This window comes from Rattus norvegicus, chromosome 1, assembly GCF_036323735.1.
Source record: "Rattus norvegicus strain BN/NHsdMcwi chromosome 1, GRCr8, whole genome shotgun sequence".
Classification (NCBI taxonomy): Eukaryota; Metazoa; Chordata; class Mammalia; order Rodentia; family Muridae; genus Rattus; species Rattus norvegicus.
The window spans coordinates 120,705,708-120,728,853 of NC_086019.1; the positions used below are offsets into that span (position 1 = coordinate 120,705,708).

The following is a 23,146-nucleotide window of genomic DNA, read 5'->3' on the forward strand; positions in this document are numbered from 1 at the left end:
GTTGTGTTAGGAAATCTAACGTGCACTGGAGATGAAGTACAAGCTCAAATCTGTTTAAGTTAGGCACATATTTTACAAAATGTTGAATAACAAACATATCCTGGAATGCACAGAATACCACATCCTTGCCATTTCAAACACTTTACAAATTCAGTATTTTAAAGAGTCCAGTGATTTCTTTTATAATCCAAATCTCTTTAAAATTCCAAAATCTCACTTGGAAAATATGGTCTTGCAAAATTAAAGAAAAAAGTTTTAAACTACTTTCTTACTTCAAGAGAGAAGGATCAAGCAAATGAACAAAGCAAAATCAAACCTCAATGGTGTTAATGACTCAAGATCTTAATATTTTTGCTACACTTATGATTTTCTGGCATCTTTAAAGGGTCTGGGTAACTTCTCTAGCTTTACCTCTGTAGCACATATACAGCTGGACTTCCATGCTATGGTTGTCTCCACCCAATTGATGCTGTTGATCTTGCCTATCATCCTATGATACTTTCATCCCCCCAAAAGTGGGGTACCTTGCAGTCACTGAGTTGTACTTGAACAAGTAGTCTCTTCTGGCATGTCTTCAGAAATCCATCCCTGCCACTACGACAAGTGTCAGCTGTTGTCAATGATGTGTCCATGCCTGCAAAATCAGGGCCACTTGAGTGAATCAAGTCACTAGCGAAATTGGTAGACAATAGACTTATGACCACATAATTTTTGGAAAACAGTTCCTGTACTTTGACCTTGAGGCATCACTTCCCAAAGACTTCACATCTTTCATGCTAGTTTCTTCTGTATCATACTTGATTGAAAGTTTAGACCAAGATGGCCAGCATTTATTATCCACCCAAGCATGCATCTTCTTCTCTTTAGTTGCTCTGATATTGAAATTCTGAATGGTAATTCTCTCAGTACATTTGGGAAACAAGGTTTAGTTCATGAGGAAAGAAAATTCTGGAGGATCCTAGATAAAAGACTGAATGAAAAATATAATGTGCTTCTCTTGATCTTGGCTTATATATTTAGTGTAATAAAAAGAAATAAGGAGAAAAAGGCAGAGACAACAAAGGCGGTGATAGATAGATAGATAGATAGATAGATAGATAGATAGATAGATAGATAGATAGACAGATAGACAGACAGACAGACAGATAGATAGATAGATAGATGGACAGTTAGATAGATAGATTAAGCAAGATAAATCTGAAGAATCAGTACATACTGTAGATGTTAGCAACTAGTGGAAATAAACAAAATAGATTACCTGAGAAGACATTACACACAAGGCCTTCAAAAGTCCTACTTATTTGCACTGCAGGTTCCTTCTAGGTCTCAGTTGCCCCACTCTTACAAAGAAGTAGACGGCTTAGAGGAACCATCTCTTATTAATACAGATTTTGACAAGTACAAACTGGTGATAAAGACCTCAAGGGTCCAAACAGTGAGTATATTGCAGAGGACAGCGAACCTTATTGTTTCAAAACTGATGGTAAGGAAGGACTGAGAAAGCATTCTTGTAACAAAGAATCAGAAAAATTTTTTTTTTGATCAAGGACTCTGGAAGGAAAATGAGATTCAAAGTAAAAGTCCCAAAGAAAGAGGTATTACATTCATGGTTGAATGGCAAGTGCAGGCTATACAACTGATTAAGCTGGGGCCATGGCTGAGCAGTGTTCCCTTGGATTTAGGCAGGTTTAATGTTCAGGATAAATGGTTACTAATATTGCCTAGGCAAACTCAATATGTAGGTATGAGAGTAGGAAGGTGGTGAGTTTGGAATAGAGGACAGAGATGAAAAGAACAATTTGCATCTGATAATTAAGTAGAAAGTTAGTTTTGTTATAGTTCTTTCCTTGGGGAGAAAGGAATGTGAAAATGCTACAGTGGTGCTACACAGAGCAATTTAAGTCAGATCCTATGCCTCTTCCTCAAATTCCACGATGGTCTTGGTACTTCAAAAAGAGGGAAGGCTGCTTTAAGGTGAATATGTCATTTCCAGTGAGTAACACTGTGTCAGGAGCATGAACTGTATTCCAAACCTATTTTATCCTCAGTTTATACTGTAATACAGTGAGGGTCAAGTTAATGGTCTTAAAGGACAATATCAACATTCCAAGTAATGTGTGTGATATCAGTGTTGGACCTTTCTAGGTTGACTTGTTTGCTATAGTCTTAAGCAATATCAAACGTGTGAACCACTTTTGCAATGTAGGGAGAGTGGTTCTGTCAAAGATGAAGGGAAAGAATAAAGAAAGAGACACCCATGAAATCTGATGGCAATATAGGCTTTCTATTTTTAACTATTTTTTAGCATGTTCAAAGATCATTCAGAGAAAAATCTCAGTGTCCAAACAAATCCTCACCAGGTATACAGTACACTCAGGAAAAATACTTATAAATCATTTGTGCTATTGTTCTGAACAAAAGAAGATAATCATGCTGACCATGTAATAACAGGACATCATATACAATGAATTTCCAATGGGAAATGTATTGATTTCTTTCCTCGGTCAACCAATAGAGTTCTTTTTTTAGTAGAATTTGGAACCTGCAATATGAAATCCAATATATCCACTGAATGAGTATATATTCATTAAACAGCAGGCTCTAGTTTACTATCCTTTTCAACAGTATTTTTTTCCTCAACCCAGCCCTTTACCTGTTCCCAAGCCTGCTCTTTACAAGGATTAGGAAACACCAGACTTTTTAGAGAGAATAATAAAAATTCTCATGAGTGAAAGCTGAATAGTATAGATAGATAGATGATAGATAGATATAGATAGATATATAGTTAAAAGAAATTGAGTCTTTTTTAAAGTATATAAACAAGGATTGCTTGTCACAAAATATCCCTAAGAACTTCTTCATGCATTACTTAGTATCTTCTTAAGTGAACATCATTGGTGTTTCCAAAGACCAAACAGGATTAATTTCCTGATGCAAACTTGGAGAGATCGATATAGCAAGAGGTCACGGATAGGTAGGCATTCTTCTGATTTTAAATATAGTTTTAAAATCATAGGTAGATCTATTTGTGATATTACCCAGAGTCTGAATTTATAGTATGTTAAGATGTCTGACTCATTATCAGTTTTGTTTTGTTTTTGCCAGAATTTTCAAGTAGACCTGATTTTTTTTAAATTGTACCAATTAGAAAGATAGACATTTTAAAAGATTATTTTAGTGGTTGGTACTGTGTACTAGTGCTTGAATATATGTCTATGAAGAACATGTCTGCAAGGCCTAAATAGGGAAGGAGAATGAGTACTCATTTCCCAAGTGACTGCCTTCACAGTTCATGGTAATCAGATATATAGGGGATATTAATTGAATAATTTCTCTGGAAGATTAGTCAGTACATTGTTAAAAGATTTTCATGAGATTTGTTTAAATTTATTCAGAATGTCAAAATAAACTTTAAACTTTTAGACATAAATAATATATTATTGTAATATTCACATATTTTCTTTAGATTTCTTTATTTTTCTTCTTTAATTTAATCATGTTTTTTAAACTCTAGATTTCATTCCCCTTCTGGTCCACCCATTGACTGTTCCACATCCCATATCTCCTTCCTAGTCTCTTGTATCCTTGAAGTTATCTCCAACTCCCTAACTCCCTAATCCCCTGCCCCAGACCTCTAAACTACCTGGGGCCTCTAGTCTCTTGAGAGTTAGTTACATCTTCTCTGATTGAATCCAGACCCACCAGTTGTCTGCTGTATATGTGTTGGGGGACTCTTGTTAGCTGGTATATATTGCCTGGTTGGTGTTGTGAGAGATCTAGAGGGTCCAGCTTAATTGAGACTACTGGACCTTCTACAGGGTGGTCCTCCTCCTCAGCTTCTTCTAGCTTTTCCCTAATTAAACAACAGAGATCTGCAGCTTCTGTCCATTGGTTGTGTATAAATGCCTGAATCTGACTTTTTCAGCTGCTTGTTGGGCCTATCAAAGGGCAGTTATACTAGGCTCCTGTTTGTAAGCACACTACAGCATTAGTAATAGTGTCAGAACTTTGGGCCTCCCCTTGAGCTGGATCTCATTTTGTGCCTCTTGCTGGACCTTTTTTTCCCTCAGGATCTTCTCCATTTCCATCCCTACAGTTCTTTTAGACCAGAAAAATTATTGGTCAAAGTTTTGACTGTGGGATGACAATCCCATCCCTCACTTGATGACTTGTCTTTCTGCTGGAGATGAGCTCCACACGTTCCCTCACCCTATTGTAAGGCATTTTATCTAATGTCCTTCCATTTGAGTCCTGAGAGTCTCTTACCTCCCATGTCTCTGGTACATTCTGGAGGATATCCTGCAATGTCACCCTCTTGAAGTTGTGTGTTTCCATTCTTTATGCTGACCCTCAGGGTTTTATTCTTTCTCCACACCCAATGCCAGATAATTTTTCCCTTTTTCTTGCCTGCCCCATGTCCCATTTACCTCCCAGATCACTCCCTACCACCTTGTTATTGATATGTTCCCACTCCTATTTGGGACTGATGTGTCCTCACTTTGGTCCTTCAGCTTGTTGAACTTTCTGAGTTCTGTTAACTGGATGTTGGATATCACTAACATCTGGACGTTTCTTTCGCTAACATCTACCTATTATTTACAACATACCATGCATATATTTTCTTGTTCCATCCTTTTGCCTGCAAAACTCAGGATGTCCTCATTCTTAATAGCTCTGTGATATTCCATTGTGTAAAGGAACCACATTTTCTGAATCCTTTGCTCTTTCACGGGATATCTGGTTTTTTTTCCCAGCTTCTAAATATCACAAGGCTACTATGAACATAGTAGAACATGTGCCCCTGTGGCATGGTGGGCATCGTTTGGGTATATTCCAAACAGTGGTATTGCTCCTTCTTCAGGTAGATCTACTCCCAATTTTCTGGGGAACCTCCAGATTGATTTCCAGAGTGGATGTACTAGTTTGCAATCCCACCAGCAATTGAGCAGTGTTCCTCATTCTCCACATCTTTGACAACCTCTGTTGTCACCTGAGGTTTTGATCTTAGCCATTCTCATTAGTGTAAGGTAGACTCTCAGAGTCATTTTGATTTGCCTTTCTCTGCTCACTAAGGACTTTGTACATTTCTTTAGATGCTTTTCAGCCATTCAAGATTCCTCTGCTGGGAATTATCTGTTTAGTTCTATAACCCATTATTTGTTTAAATTGTTTGGTTTAGTTGGTTAGGTGCTTGAGTTCCTTATATTTGTTAGATATTAGCTCTCTTTTGGATGTGTAGCTAGTGTAGATTTTGTCCCCATCTGTAGGTTGCTGATTTGACTTATTGACTATGTCCTTTGCCTTACAGAGTCTTTCCAGTTTCACGAGGTCCCACTTATTACTTAGAACTTATCTAAATTCTTGATCTTAGAGCATGAGTCACTGGAGTTCTGTTTAGGAAATTTCCTCCTTTGTCAATGAGTTCCACGTTGTTTCTCACTTTCTATTCTATTAGATTCAGTGTATCTGGTTTTATGTTGAGGAACTTGGAGCCACTTGCACTTCAGTTTTGTGCAAGGTTACAAATATGGGTTTATTTAATGTTTCTATGTACAGAGAGTCAGTTAGACCAGCACCATTTTTTGAAGATGCTTTCTATTTTCCATTGTCTATTTTTGACTTCTTTGTCAAAGATCGAGTGTCCACAAGTTTGTGGTTTTATTTCTGGGTCTCCAATTCTATTTCATTGATCAATGTGTTTGTTTATGTACCAATACCATGCAGTTTTTAACGACTATTACTCTGTAGGTGAGCATGATATCAAGAGAGTGGCTCCTCAAGCCATTCTCTTATTGTTAAGAATTATTTTTGCTATTCTTGGTTTTTGCATTTCCAGATGAATTTGAGAATCGCTCTTTCCATGTCTTTGAAGAATAGTACTCAGATTTTTCTGGAAGATTGCATTGAATCTGTAGATTGCCTTTCACAGGCTGGTCATTTTTACTATGTTATTTTCTGGTAATCTATGAGCATGGGAGATCTCACCATTTTTGAGATATTTTTCAATTTCTTTCTTGAGAGTCTTGAAGTTATTTTCATACAGGTTTTTTACTTGTTTGGTTAGAGTTACCCCAATATATTTTGTATTACTTGTGTCTATTGTTGAGGGAGATATTTCCCTAATTTCTTTCTCAGCCTGTTAATCATTTGGATAAAGGAAGGCTACTGATTTATTTGAGTTAATTTTATGTCTGGTCACTTTGCTGAAGTTGTTTATCTGCTGGAGAAGTTCTCTGGTAAAATTTTTGTGGTTGCTTATGTATATTATTATATCATCTGCAAATAATGATACCCTTATTCCTTATTTGCTAATTTATATCCCCTTGATCTCTTTTTGTTGGCTTGTTTTAGCTAGCACTCTGTGTACAATGTTGAATCAGAAGAGTGAACATCCTGTATTGTCACCATTATAGTGGGATTGCTTCAAGTATCTCTGCATTTAATTTGTTATTGGCTGTTGGTTTGCACTAAATTGTTTTTATTATGTTTAGGTATGGGCCTTGAATTCCTGAGTTTTCCCTAGTTGGAAAATGAGAGTATATTTTATTTTGTCAAATGCCTTTCCTGCATTTAAGGAAATGATCATGTGATTTTTTTCCTTTGAGTTTGTTTATATGGATTTATATGAGTTTGTTAAGTGGATTGCTTTAATGGATTTTCATATATTGAACATTTCAAATGTTACCTCCCTTCCTGGTTTCTCCTTCCCAAACACCCTGTCAGATCCCTCCTCCTTCCTGCTTCTGTGAGCATGATTTCCCGATGCCTTCAACTCCAGCCTCACTGCCCTAGCCTTGAGCCTTCACAGGAACAAGATCCTCCCCAGCCATTGGGGCCAGATAAGGCCATCTTCTTTTACATATGCTGGAGTCATGGGTCCATCCATGGGTATCCTTTGATAGGTTGTTATTCCTTGAGAGCTCTGTTGGGTCTGGTTCATTGATATTGTGTGTCTTCCTATGGGGTTGCAAAACTTTTTGGCTTCTTCAGGCCTTCCCCTAACTCTTCCATTAGGGTCCCAGTCCTCAGTATGCTGTTTAGCTGCAAGCATCCACATCTATTTTTTAAGGCTCTGGAAGAGCCTCTGAGGAGACAGCCATACCAGGCTCCTGTCAGGAAGCATTTCTTTGTCTCAGGAATAGTGTCTGCATTTGGTATCTGCTTCTGGGTTGGATCCCTATGTGGTGCAGTCTCTAGATGGCCTTTCCTTCAGTCTCTGCTCCACTTTTTTTCCTGACTTTCCCTTAGGATAGAGCAATCTAGGTTAATATTTTTGAGATGGGTGTATGGCCCTATCCTCAATTGCAGACTGTGCCTAATCTCTGGATATGGTCTCTACTGATTCTTTATGCTTTTTGGGAGGTAATTCAGCTAAAGTCATCTCCATTGGATGCTTGTTTTCTTAGCATCTGGGACTTTCTAGTGGTTACACCTGTTCCCCACCCTACATTGCTACACACCTCTGTTCAATCTTCTGTCCAACTGTACTTCTACCCTGTCTCCTCGATACCTGATTCTACCCCCCATTTCCCTTTTCCGTCCTCTTTTCCTCTCAATTCCCTCTCACCCTCTACCTTTTATAATTATTTTGTTCCCCTTTCTTAATAGGAGTGAAGAATCCACACTTTGGTCTCTGATCTTCTTGACCTTCATATGGTTTTTCAATTGTATCATGGGTATGTTGAAGTAGTTCTTGGCTAATAGCCACTTATCCAGGACTATATACCGTGTGTGTGTGTGTGTGTGTGTGTGTGTGTGTGTGTGTGTGTGTGTGTTTCTGACTGGGTTACCTCATTCAGGATGATATTTTCTAGTTTCATCTATTTGCCTAAGAAATTCATGAAATCGTATTTTTAAAAGCTTAGTAAATGTGTAAATGTACCTCATTTTCTGTATCTTTTCCTCTGTTGAAGGGCAATCTGGGTTCTTTCCAGCTTCTGGCTATTATAAATAAGTCTGCTATGAACATAGTAGAGCATATGTCCTTGCAATTAGTTGGAAAGTCTTTTCAGTATATGCCCAGAAGTATAGCTGGGTCCTCGGGTAATACTATGTCCAATTTTCAGAGTGATTTCCAGGGTGGTTGTACCATCTTCCAATCCCACCACCAATGAATAAGTGCTGCTCTAACTCCACATCCTCACTAGCATCTGTTGTTACCTGAGTTTTTTGTCTTAGCCATGCTGACTGGTGTGAGGTTGGGATCTCAGAGTCGTTTTGATTTTCATTTCCCTGAAGACTGAGAAATCCTTTGGGGAAAAGGTGGGTTTTAAAAAAATACAAAATATTATATTAAAACTTGGCCTCCTTAAAATGTTAAGACAAAGCATTTGAAAGTTGCTATTAACTACTGCTGCTAAACAGTATGTGTTCACTGGATGAGGGTTGACTACAAGAGCACAAGAATATGTAATATTTCTACTTAGGTAAGAGAAAGTACTTGATCCTCAGATGTCATTAGTTTAAATAAGTGTCTTATAATAGTTGGCTACTTGAGGAAATTACACAAACCAAAAAGATTGATATACTGTTTATACAGAAATGTTAGAATGAATTACAGGTCATTTTCACATAATTTGCATCACTCCATGATGTGAGGACTGGGACATAATTCTTTCTCCTGTTTCCAGAATTCCCCTGGTTCTTAAGATTGAATACAGATTTCAGAATACCACCACAGCTGTACCAGAAATTCCAGTAAAGTGGAATTTTCAAGGAATTTTGCATTCAATTTTATTTTGGTATGATGATGTGGAGAATCAGAATAAACACATCAATTTAGGCAAAGTTCATATTTGATGGTAGAATTCATGAAATATATTAGGGTTGTTTATTGGAAAGGAGAAATATACTTGAAAAAGGAAGATCTTCCCTTCTTTTTTGAGAAAAATAAAGAAACCTTTGAATTATGGAATGACACTTATAAACACAAGTAGAACATTTGATAAACACGTACAAAACTCTAGAGACAGATCGATGAAAGTATAAGGGAAAATATTTACAGCAGAAATGAGAACAACAGCAACAACAAAACACTTAAATGTCCTAAAAATGGCATTGTTTCCTTCCTCATTCAAATTTTACCCAGGATACAGATTCTTCTACTTAGCATATATGCATGCTTTCAGATATAATTCTATTTTAATAATAACCATTTTTGAATCCTGTTATAGTACATCTGCTCTAATATATTCATTCTCAGATAATATCTACAAGTGCCTCATTTTCCTCACTTGATATGGGCACACCTCATTGCTCTTTCACTATTGGACTGAATGATAGACCACATCAACCCTTCTATAAAAGTTTTATGACAAAGTTTGTAAAGTACTACAGAGAGCTGCCTTAGCCTTTGTTTTGTAGGAACCATGCTTCTACAAGCAAGATTCTGCTTGTCTGCATATCTCAGTGTTGTTTCTCATCCCTTGTCTATTCAAGATGGTTTCTTATCACTCTCATTCTTCTTGAGCCAGCCTTTCTGAGAAGCTATTTTCCATCCACTGCTCCTTCACTTGCTCCTTGGATATAAATTAATTGCCAAGATCCCATGCTATACAGAGCCTGCAAATCTGCTAAGAATTCCTAGAAACATTTTCATTTTAAAATTATGTGAATTGACTCGTTACTTCTGTAATCCCTCAATTAAAGCTGAACTCTTCACTTCCTTATTTCAAAAAGCAAAACCTATTTTTGGCACATTTCTAAATCTATACTTGAAGAAAACAAGACTACCGAAAAAAAAAAGGCAGACCTGTACTGTTTGTATAATTACAAATTCATTCAAACAAAGATATCCTGAACCTTAAAACGGGAAAAGCAAACCACTGTTTGTGTTCCTGCAAGCCTCGTAAGTTAATGAAGGCCTTTGTCACTTCTAAGCTTGTGGCTAGGGAAGTTGAAAAGAGAAAGGAATTTTGGTCCTTGTAGATTCATCATATTAACAGTCTCTCCCTGAGGCCAGGGAGCTGGGAGATGGAGGGGTGGAGGGGGTGGGGCAGCGTGGTGTGCAGCGCAGCCCGGCATGCAGTACTTTTATGACTTACTTCCCGTAGTGGGTCAACTGATTGGAGCAGCATTCTGCAATTATATCTTAGTTATTGCTGAGAGTACTGAAAGACAAAGGATTCCTCGGTTTTCTCTAGAAAGCATCTTTTGCGAATTACTCCAGTTCTAAATCCACTCATCAGAATAGTTTAGAAATGAGATTTAAAATAATTTTTAACAAGGAAACATGCCACGCATCAAAGGCACACTGTCAATTACTTATGAAGAAACAGTTAAATCTCCAATGATTTCTTTGCTCAGCTTTGGTTTTTGTTTGTTTGTTTGTTTGGTTTGGTTTTGAAGGGAATGGGAGGAGGAGTGGATCTGGTGTAAGAGGAGAGATATTGGAGAGAGCGGCATAGAGTGGTTGAAGGGAAATGGTATGTAATGAATGAGATAATAATAATAATAATAATAATAATTATTATTATTATTATTATTATTATTATTATTACAAATCTTAAATGTAAGACAGTAAAAATTGAATAAGACTAATACTGAAGATCAAGAACTAAAAAATTTTGCTCAAGGCCGTTCTTTATGTAAGTATATGTGAGATGAAAAAGACACTTTAGAAACAGAATTATGTTTATTCTAGTAAAGTCTTATCTATCAGCTGTTGGTAGAAAGTTACAAAGCAGAGTTCAATATCTACAAACAAGGTAAACAGACGTGTTCAAGTGGTGGGTTTCAATGTTACCCCAAATTGCAGGGACTCCAAAAGACCCTATTAGAGCCAATTCTGATGTAAATATATAAGGGTCTTTATTATGAACTCTAGGTCAAGGTATCCCACTGTCCCCATTGCAGCATGTCAGAGTGAGAGCCCCAGTTTAGGGGCTCGGTGTTTTTATTTTGGTTACAGAAATCTTGGGAATTTCCATAACGGGCAGAAAATTAATATTTTAAAAACCGCATCCTGGTGTACTCTACAGGAATGGACCACAGGGACAAACCCACCTGATGAACGGGATGATTTTCTTTTCTCTGCAGGATGTCTTAAGTTATCTATTTGTACCTTGACTCTTATTGTAGCCTGACTGACTGTTACTAAGGGGCATGGGTTGCCAGAGGATGTTTGCATAGGTGAACTTCGTGACTTTCTTCCTAGTTTTGGAGTTTAGCCCATGGTCTCAGAAACTGAGGTTTCTTCAAAAACAGATTTGGATGATATTTGCTAAAGGTAAACAATTTTGACAAGCAATCACCCTAAGAGGAATGATTGAAGAGAGGTTGATTTAAGGATCAAAAGTTTTGTTCCACATGCAGAACAAACCTAAGGTGGGATGGGCTTGTCTTCATGCTGACTTCTGAGCACTTTCTGCATTCAGATGCAAACAGGACCCACTTGCTTGTTCAACTGATTCTGATCATTCAGAATAATACCCAATGCCCCTATACCCAACCCCTGTACAGAGCACAAACCTAATGGAATATAGCTTATATCCTGGTTCAATCCAAAAGTGCTAATGACCATCACTGAAGAAAGTATCTGCAATTACTGTTGCTAGAAGTAGTGCCCCCTCCATAGTGGCTGAGGAGAGTAAATGTGGCAACTCTCACAATGATGGGATATTCTAAAGAACAACCGGCTTCAACACTCAACTACTAAAGCCCTGATTGTTTTATAAATTGTATTGAAATTAAAATGAAATGTATACAGCAGAAAATGCAATTATAAAGAATGAAGTATAAATATCATATGCACAATGGTTAAATAAATCAATTTCACTTTTAAATCTGCATTTTGTAGGTGCTCATGACAAGTATTTCTCTCCATCTGGTTTTAAAGTCAGTCAGTCTCGCAGGATTTTCATTCACCTTTAATTATTCTGTCAATTTGTGTATACTGTGATATGCTTAAATTCTTGTTGATCTATTATGTTAATTAGTGTAAATGTGATGTGCCATCTAACAGTGTCCTGTATTATTCTTCCTGTATCTCTGAAGGAAAACATACCTTAGATGGCCCCTGTAGAAATCAGGGGTAGGATTTGGCTGTGAAATGACTGTTTAAATCCTTTGAAAACAGCACCATTATTTCATATTCTTTATCCATCTGCATTCTACTAAGGATTTTTTGTAGAGCTTTCCATCATTTTTTTCTTTTTTTTTCAAATAGTGTACAGCACGGTGCACCGTATAGAGTTAATCAGCCCTTTAAGCATAGTTTGGCTTGTGGATGTAAGTGCAAGAATGAATTATATGTTGTAGATCTATGAGCGCCATAAAAGAGTTTCTGCTCTGAGAATTCATTTCTCATGACCATTTCCTTTGCTATAGGCTCTTCCATTTTCCTATCATCATTTTTCCACATCACAAATTTGCCCATGAAGCTTAGAGCTTCATAGTTTCTCTTTCCCTGCTTATGGACTACAAGTTTCTTAAATTCACCACCAAAGTTGTATTTAGCAGGTGGGTGGCCCCTTTTGTACTGCTGAAACCACAAAATTGTGTGTGTGTGTGTGTGTGTGTGTGTGTGTGTGTATATACATATATATATATGTTTGTGTGTGTTGTACATATAAACATATATCTATTTGTGTATATATTCTATCTATCTCTATATATACATGTATATATATATATATATATATATATATTGCTTAATACTCACATCTGAAATATGATTCAAAGTTTTGGGTGCTCTTTTTACTGTGGCCTTTTCCTAAATACATATCTTTCCATTGTCCCCTGTAACTCGAATTTCCATAGATTTCCCATAGTTATTCCTTTAGTATTCAGATACAAATATCTTCCTGTAATGCCCCATAATTGATCAGCCTAATGCTGGTTTCACTGAATGAAAATGTCAACATTCTTAGTTGTCAGGAATATGCATATTAAAAGCACATTGAGATTTTTATCTTATACTAATTTATTTGGTTAAGAGTAATAAAACAAACTATCACCTATGCTAGGGACCATTATAAGGAATAAGAATGATTATCCACTGCTGGTGGAAATACTGCCCTTTGAAAATCAGTGTGATTTAGCCTTGGGAACCTGGGAATGTTGTACCTCAAGATCCAGGTATACCATTGTTGGAATATAGCCAAGGTAGTCCATATCTTATTATAGGTACAATTCCAGATTGCTGATGTATTAGTTAAAAATAAGAAAGAGCATAAGTGTTCATACTACGAAAATGTTTAATGAAAATGTGGTACAATAAGCAATGTAATATTACTCATGTATTAAAAAACATGGAACTCATCATTAAAGTAAGAAGAAAAGTCTCATGCTGAGATACACAGTACCCCAAAGACAAACATGCTACATATTAGATTATATATGGATATTAGCTTTTTAGACTTACCAAAGCCATGCCAAAAAAAATTTAAATCCACAGATGAACGGTATAGAGTTAGAGAAAAGAAAGGAAGGATTTATTGAAGAACAAAAATAATATAAATAATTTAAGCAATTCTTGGGGATGACAATGGAATGGGGCTATTAAATGTAGAGGAGAATACAAAAGAACAGAGGGGGATACTATAGACATTTTGATATGTAACATAAGTGAAAGAAATTTAAATGAAATCACCAAAGGAGAAAATGCCCTACCTAGATACAGATATCTCTTGCCATGAAATTCAATATTCAATTTTAAATATTGGTTATATCTAACATAATTTTTGGCCCAAGTTTCCTAATGGAATCTCCCTGCCCCCCAAAGAACTCAGACTAGTTCCTAAGCTATTACGTGTTCTACACTAACTGATGATGGCTGTATTGCAGACGGTAATAATTACATTTCTAGATGAACATAAAGAATATAAACAGGTGCCTGACTAAAGCCTTCACCTATTGAATAGTGTTGCTGGTACTGAAATGTATTCTGCATGGTACCCGAGGGAAAATTTAAACACCAAACCAAGTTTATACTTTTTTTTGTCACAATTAGCCTCTTACAGGAATACACTGCTACAATACTGGCACGTTCAAGGGGGTAAGCAACCACTATTTGCCTGGATTTGAGGACTACTCAGTAAGACAGAACACATTTCTAACATTGTTATTAAGGAAAAAGAAAAGTACCTAAGTATAGGGGCAATAGCAGGTATCATTGTCTTCTTAAATATGTATCAATAAAAGGTTTTCTAATTGCATTGTTGTACATGAAGGTTTAGCGTATTTTTGCACCATCATCAAAAAGTTCACATATGCAGTAGATGGACTCAGATATAGCGATTCACACCTGGACAACGTACAGAGTGAATGCCCTTCCTGTCATAAATCACATATTGCCATCTAAATTACTCCATCCTGGCTCAAAAACTTTGTAGAAGACATTGTACAAAAAACCTAAAGCCAGTACTTGGTGCTAGGAGAAATGGCAGCAAAGCAGCATTACCTTCCAGATTTAATAGGTTTGATGCACATATGAGCACATAGAGATAATGACACATGCACAGGGTCTGTGCAGTGCAAAGTTATTTGGGTCCATGCAATGAGAGCAGGAATGATATATTTTCTCCTATCCATCACCGAAAAGCTATCACCATTTGATAAATTCTCCAAATGGAAAAACTAGTTTACTCCAGTAGTACCTTACTGGGTATAGAATTCACACTGAAGATCAGGCCTCTTTCCATGATGTAGACAGATCACACAGGAAAATCAAAAATAATTTTGAGTTAGTATTTTTGAATCATAATGTAGTATACTTTTACACATACTGGTGATATTTTTCATGAATTATGGCTCCAAATCTTGCATTTTAATTGCTGTTTTTTTGGGGGGGCTATGTCTCTCTGTATCTATGTGCTTCTTGTGAGATTTTATATTATTTTTTTCTGATTCCTTTGTCTGTTGGTTTTGTTTTATTTTGGTGAGGTCTTCTGTATATGTGTCTATGTTTTCTAAATGGAGAGAGAGAACAAGAGGATTTAGGTGTTATGGAGGAGGCAAGAATCGTGTAGGAAAAATTGGGTGGGACGCAATTAGAATATATTGTCTGAAACAAATCCAAAATAACAAGTAACCATTCCTAATAGAGAAACAAAACACATGAGTGAACAAAAAACATAATTAGGTAGATTCAAGATGTAAGTTAAGAAACATGGAAGCAAGTACAAACTATGCAAAATTTGGAAGGTACTTTACTTGAGGTAGTAGCAAGAGCAACTGGATGAAATTATTCAAAAACGGAAATCTAATTCAAGTGATTAAATTCTTTGTCTTTAGTGATTTAACCTTAGTTATTGACAGCAGTTGCCACATAGAATATGAATAATAATTTTAAAAAAACTTAAATTTATTTTTGATATCTAATTAATAAAGTAAATTACAGCAAATTTCTCCCCATTATAGTGGAACATTAAGCACAGGCAAATATATATATATATATATATATATATATATTAAATTTTACTGGAAACAAAAAAGGAAAGATTGTTTACTCATAGCCAAATATGAATGTCAGCAGCTGGGAAGAGAGATTTAGGATTAATTCAATGCAAGTTCCAACTCTGAAGTATTTGCGTATTTATAGAAACCACATTCTAAACAAAGGTTATGCACTAGTATACTTAACAAGTATCTTTATGAGGAAAACTCAACTGAAGCTACATAGAAAGTGAGAAAATATGTACCGTAGGTTTTATATAATGCTTGACAGTAGCCTATCTTACCTTTCATGTGTCTGTTCTTTACCTAGTTATCTGGTAATAAATTTCCAATGTTATACCAGGTAGTTAAGTAGATGTTAATTGAGAGAGGTATGGGTGGTAAGTTGCTAATAAGGGAACTAAAAGCCCAAGAATTTTTGGTTCTGGATCTTTAGCATTCCAAATATCCACAATTGCAATGTTCTTTTGAGTCCTCCAAATTTCTTAAAAATTTAGTACATAACAAATTTTTCTATGAGCTTTATTTGAAAATTTCCCCTGTTGTCTAAAATACACACTCTGTAAGTCAAAAACCTAATGTTTATCTGTGTACCATGATTCTAGGAAATCTTTCTTAAAAGGTGATAATATGAAGCAAAATTCAGGGTTTACAAAGAGTTTGTTAAGGCATTAGTAAGAAAATCCAGATCAAAAAAAAAAAAAAAAAAAGAAAATCCAGATCATATGAATATTAATTTCTCTCCAGGTCCAGGTGTGATATTGAACTTTAATGCTGTTCTTGACATTACATTTACATGCAATGTAGAACAGGATTCTGATACATGAAAGTATAACACTAAATACCATAGTATGAATGACAGACGTAACAATAGCAATTGAAGGAAGCAAATATCCTGTCAACGCATAGATTCCTCTGCTTGTGTGGTCACAATTCTTACCAATATTGACTCTGTTATTTCTGTTGTATACGTAGTTCTTTATATTTTTGAAATACTGAAAGTGTTCTTTTGGGTAACTTATTTCATTTCCAAATTTAACAAAGATTGGTCTTAACTAACAATATTTTTGTAATGGGTATTTGCAACTAATAATTTTATTTGAACCATTATTTTGCCTTACTTTCAGTATCAAGATAGTTTTGGGGCCAGAAAGAAATGCTCTGGGGTAGCCAGTCTGGAGCAGGAGTGAAGTAAGACCTGTCCAAACCCTGAAAACCTCATCCTGAGAACAGTAGGAGGCCTGCAAGTTCTAGTGCACAAAGGCCTTATGCCCCTACCCCCATCAACCTAATGATAGTTACATAGTCTGGTGGCCAAATTAGTGCTCAAATATTCTCTCTCACTAAAAGAATATGGAATTCTTTTTTATGCAAATGAAACATTTGTAGCAGCACTTCAGCCACAGTTAATGATGCATACTTCCATTCAAATTCCTATCTCTCCCCCAAAGTTTCTGTATCTCTTCAAACCCCAAATAGGGAAGACCCTCTCTGAAAACCATCTCTGGAGAAGTCCACTAATCCAGCACACATGCAGACCACTTTCCTCTTTAACAACTTGGGCCACCTAAGCTTCATTCTTTCCATTCCAGCCTGGTATACAAGGGAGCCTGGATTCCCCCTAGGCAGAAGTAAACCCAGGCCAGTACATAGTTAAATTATAAAAGAGATAACAAAGGAAATATTATAATCTAAATTTTTCTCTTGGGAGATATAGAGTCTGAAGCACCTAATTCCTGTGTCCAGGCAGGGAGTCACAAGGAGACCAAACCCTGTTCCAAACACTCTGCCCATATGCCTTATCTCCAAGAAATACAGGGATACATATAGAGCAGATATTGAGGGAGTGGTCAAATAATACCCTGACCAAATTAAGTCATATCCCATGGGCCAGCACCAATGACTGACATGTTACTCTGCTAGGCTTCCAGACAGAAACTTAGTATAACTCTCCTCTGAGAGGCTTCACACAGAATGAGACAGAAACAGATGCAGAGACCCACACCCAAACATTGCTTGGAGATCATGCTTGGGGGAAGGTAATAGTACCAAAACAGGGATATTAAATCTACAGAAAGATGAACAGTATCACCTATCCTAGACATTGAAGTCTCTCAGAGACTAAGCCACCAACTAAAGACCATACGTGGGTTGGACTTAGGCCCCCTGCAACATATAGCAGATATGGACCTCAATCTTCATGTGGGTCTCACAAAACTGGAATGGATGCTATTGCCTGTTTGTGGAATACATTCCTTAGACTGGACTTTTCTTTTTACCCTCAGTGGGAGAAGATGAACTTAGCCCTTCATAGATTTGAGGTATCATGGTAGGGTGATATGCAGTGGGGCCTCCAGTGTCTGAGAAGATAAGGGGAAGGAAGTGTGGAGCACAGACATGGAAACAGGTCAGTAATAGGGATTTAAATGGAATAGCAATAACTCTCAAATTCATATGGAAAAATAATAAAACCATGATAGACCATACAAACCTGAACAATGAAATACCTTCTATCAGAATCCCTATTCTTAATCTCAAGTTGTACTAGCATGCAATATTGATAAAAACTTCATGGTGTTGCTACAGAAAATATCATATTGATCAATAGAATAGAATAAAACTCAGAAATAGTCGCCTACAACTAAGGACATCTGATTTTTGACAAAGATGCCAAAACTGTAACAAAAGAGATAATCTTCAACAAATGGTGCCAGTATCCATAATGTCTATATGTAGAAAAATGAATATAGATCCATATTTTTCACTCTGCACAAAACTAAAATCCAAATGTATCAAGGACCACAAAATAAAACAAGGCACAAAAAATCTCATAAAAGCGGAAGTGCAAAATACCTTTGAACACATTGGTGCAGATGATAATTTCCTGAAGAGAACACCAATGGCTAAGGCTCTAATATCAACCACTGATAAATGGGAATTATCATGAAAATGCAAAGCTTCTCTAAGGCCAAGTACAGCAACCTACAGTTTGGGAAAATAGAGTGAAACATTATTCATGCTAAAACTCCTAGTAACCTGAATTACAGACACTACATTTTTTATTTGGGAGTTTCATATTCTTCAGGGGCTTTAGCGAAACCTATTGGCCAGTGTAATAACTGGATTTCACTCTGAGGATAGAGATCAGTATCCACTAATCTTCCATGAGCATGCAGAATGCATTGTTCTTTTTTTGTTTCTCAATATCAAACATAAGGAAATATCATTTCATTTTGAATTTATTCATTTTAAAGTCACATGAGATTGAGATAGGAATGAGTATGCTGCATCAATGAAACAAAGGGTAGCTATATTTGTACAAATAATCTAAAATTCATATAGGTGTCTGGCCATTGGTAATAATAGACAATTTTATTCTGAACCCTCAGATTAAATACTATACTGAGCAGTGTTATTTTGGGTATGTGTGAGAGAAATAAGATAAATATTATAAAGTGGGAGGAGGGGGGTAAAATGGGGCAGGATCAGGTATTGTAGGGACAGCAGAGATGTGCAGAAAGTCAAGAAATTGAAAAAAATATGGAACATTTGGTGGTGGAGAACTGGAGGTAGACACTGGAACGTCCCAGATGCCAGGGAAGTGAGAGGCTCCTAGGACCTAAGAGAAATGACTTTAGCAGAAATACCCAACAAAAGGGAGATAGAACCTGTAGAGACCATGGGGGTCACACACTAATCTCAAAATTTTTAATCCAGAAATGTTTCTTTCCAAAGGAAAGACAAAAACAAAAAATGGAGCAGAGACTGAAGGTAAGGCCACCCAGAGACTGCCCCACCTAGGGATCCATGTCATCTGGAGACACAAAACCACCAGATGATTGTGGACTAGAAGAAGCAAGAAACACTTTCAGACAGGAGCATGACATGGCTTCTTACATAGAGGTTCCACCAGCACCTGACCAATACAAACACAAATACACAGAGAAAACCATTGGACCATTGGGGAGCCTGGGGATCTCAATTAAAGGGCTAGGAGAAGTACTGAAGAACCTGAAGGGAATAGCAATATCAGCTTACTGGACCACCCAGAATTCGCAGTGACAAAACCACCATTCAAAGAGTATACATGAAATGATCCATATCTTCACATACATATTAACAGAAGATGGCCTTTCTGAGATCAGTGGAAGGGGACGCCCTTGGTCCTGTGGAGGCTTGATGTCCCAGCATTAGTGGATTCTAGAGGGGTGATGTGGGTGTGGTTTGAGGACCACTCTCACTGAGGCAAAGGGGAGGGAGGAGAATAGAGATGAGATGTGGTTTTGGGAGGAGGTATAGCCAGGAACGGAGACATCATTTGAAATATGAATAAATGATTAATCAAAATAGAATAAAGGGACTTCAGGGTTCAGAAGGGCATCAATACAAACAGAGAGATGCTACAGATGTAAGGCAAAGTGTTACAGGGAACAGACAAAATACTGTATAGAGTGAAAGACAAGCATGAATTTGAGCCTGGGTGAAACAGTGTCAAACACTATTGGTTGCATGAAGTTCGATAATCCATTTAGATTAGGTTGTATGAACAGAGAATAGAAACAACAAGGATTGGACTCTAGGGAACAGAAGTATGCTGGTTAGTGTTTCTCTTTTCTTTTTGTATGTACTTATTTTCTATCCTTTACAACTTAGCAAAAAGTATGCTCATCTCTGGAGATGAACCTCAACTGAGAAAATGACTCCAACAGATTTAGCTACAGGCATGTCTGAATAAGCACACAGTGGGAGTACCCAGACCATGGGCACTGTGTTGTCATTCCTAGGCAGTTCTTTCATGGGTTGTAAGAAAGTAAGCTGAGGAAGACAGTAGACAGTCCTCCTTTGAGATTTCTCCTTTAAGTCCTGCTTCCCAGGTTCTAGTCTGAGTTCCTCAAAAATTAACTATAATCAGAAAGTACAAACCAAATAAACTTTGCCTCCAGAAGTTCTTTATAGTCAATATCTTATCAATCAAGAGCAACCTAACTAAGAGAAGCTGTAATTCTTTAGTTGTGGCAATTTTTATGCAGATAGTTAGTGAAGAGTGGATCTTACTACTGATCAGTGTGCTTGCTATACTACTGCCTTGAGTTTATATTTTTTATATAGTCTCAGAGGTAGGTGAGAATTCTTGTGTCCACAAGACCGAAGTTCTTAGATTTAAAAGACCCCCCCACATCCTGTAACTGCTGTGCGTGTGTGTGTGTGTGTATGTATGTATGTATGTATGTTATGTTAATGTGTATGAATACCTAATTATCATTTTGTGCCTTGTGGTTCAGGATGCTCATGTAGTGTGTGTTTACACGTAAAAACTTAAGCTCCTTTTTGCTTCAGCATTTGAACAAAAATCGTGTATACTGCTTTGTAAAAATGTACTTATTTAGTGGAAGGAAAATTATGAAAATACAGTTTTATAAAAGAGGACGGAACATTTTTATAGACAGCCTTTATCTACACAGAATGTTTTGACAATACTTGCAATGTTTACTCTCCTTTCCACAGAAAGTAGACAAATATAGCATATAGTAGTTTAATAACCCTCAGTGATGAAAGAATGCATCATATAGAATGAAAACAAACTGGTGTATATGGGAAACTTTAGGGAGAAAAGGAGAAGTTTGAAGGGAGGAATGACAGAATTATTCTATAAACTCTAGATAAAAGAGAAAAATAAATTTTAAAGGAGAGTTTCTAGAGGAGTAGCCAATAAGATGGCTCAGAAGAAAAGATCTGTTGCATATGTCGTCCACCCTAAACTGACTCCCTGAAAAAGTCATGAAAAGGAAGACAAGGATTAATGTCACAAAACTACTCTCTAGCCTCTTCATATGTCAGAGGCATACAAGAAAATATTGATATTGTTGGATGAGCCTTGGATTTGGATTTGTAGAATGTTGTTGTTACATGTCATGTATTTTTAAATGCATTAATGTTATTTTCCTTAAAATATATAGCATAGGGTTGGGGAGAATCATTCATTTAATAAAAATTCTTTCCTAAAGATCATACGACCTCAAGTTTGATATACTCAGAACCCTAGAGATATAAAGTGAGACAATATGAACCTGGATTTCTGAAAGGAGGCAAGAAGAGATAGCAGGATGTCAGAGCTTTCTGGCCTTCTATTCAAATCACTGAGTTCTGTGTTCAGTGAGATAATCTGTCTCAAAATTCCACTTGGTATTATAAGACTGGAGAGTGATAGAGACCAAGAGAGACATAACAGTAAAAGAGAAATAAAGACAGAGACACAGAGACAGACATAGGCTCAGGGAAAGAGAGACAGATATACAAAGAGAGAGACAGAAGCAAGAGAGATATAGAGAGATAAAAGTGACAGGCAGAGAGAAATACAGAGAGACAGATGCAGAAAGACTAAGACACAAATTGAGAGATAGTTCAAATATTAAGAGCAGTTATTGCCTTATCAAAGAAACTGATTTCCGATCCAGCATCCATATCTCATATTGAGAGGACCATGAGTATCTGCAACTATGCTCTCAGGGACTCAGCTTTTCCTGAAAGGCTCTTTGGACACCTGTGCACACTTGTTTCCTTGAACACACACATAAATAAGGTAAACTAAAATAAAATATGTATTTTCTTTAAAGGGGTGTATCCTTAAAGATGAAGGTAGTAAGGCTTGTTGCAGCAAACTTAAAGACAACATTATCTCTAAAAACCACATGGTTCAATGAGAATATTAACTCCTAAAGATTGTTCTCTGAAATTCAAGCTCATGGTATTTCTCTTTTTTTAATGTAAATCAATAAAAAAGCATTAAGGTAGGGAGGAAAACCATAGAGAGTGGCTTGTAGTCCATATGTGCAAGCCCATGTTTACCTACATATGCACATATAATCAAAAATGTAATGTATCAATCAAAATATGATGGGATTTTAGGTGTGTGATAACTATTCTTGGTTGGCACCTTGGGTGAAATCTGGAATTAACTAAAACACCAGATTTGGGAACTCTTTTGAATAAGTTTTGCTTATTTTTAAGTTAAAATGTCTACCTTAATCTGGGTTTTTGAGGTATGAAAATACAGCATTTAGTTTAATATTTAAAACCTGACTTTAATGTGGGTTGCATCTTCTACTGGAAGCTATGTAAGGACAGAGTAGAAGGAATGTTTTTATTTCTTTTTCTGCTTGATTTTGCCTCTCTACTAAGTCCATTATTTAATTGGTATTAAAGACTGCTTTTTTATTTTTATTTTTTAATTGTATATTTTTTCTTTACATTTCAAATGTTATTCCCTATACCAGTTTGCTGGACCTAAGCCTACTATTCCTCCCCCCTCCCATCCTTCAATAAGGGTATTCAGCTTTATTTATAATAGCCAGAAGCTGAAAAGAACCCAGATGCCCTTCATCAGAGGAATGGATACAGAAAATGTGGTACATCTACACAATGGAATATTACTCAGCTATCAAAAACAATGACTCATGAAATTCATAGGCAAATGTATTGACCTAGAAAATATCATCCCGAGTGAGGTGAGCCAATCACAGAAAAAACATACATGATATGCACTAATTGCTACATGGATATTAGTCGCAAAGCTCTAATTACCCAAGGTATAATCCATAGACCACATGAAGCTCAAGAAGAAGTATGACAGAAGTGGAGATGCTTCACTCCTTCTTAAAAGGGGGAACAAAAATATTCATAGGAAGGAATATGGTGGCAAAATTTGGAACACAGAATGAAGGAATGTCTCTCTCTCTCTCTCTCTCGCTAT

At 36.6% G+C, this 23,146-nt stretch overlaps 1 long non-coding RNA gene across 1 annotated transcript in view; it reads right to left on the minus strand.

The window, feature by feature from the left end:
• LOC120099825 (uncharacterized) overlaps positions 1 to 2,733 on the minus strand; it is a 47,102-nt gene extending 44,369 nt beyond the window's left edge. The window contains exon 1 of the long non-coding RNA XR_005499107.2: positions 525 to 2,733. This is a non-coding gene — a long non-coding RNA (uncharacterized LOC120099825). The remainder of the gene's footprint in view (positions 1 to 524) is intronic.
• Positions 2,734 to 23,146: the final 20,413 nt, after the last annotated feature.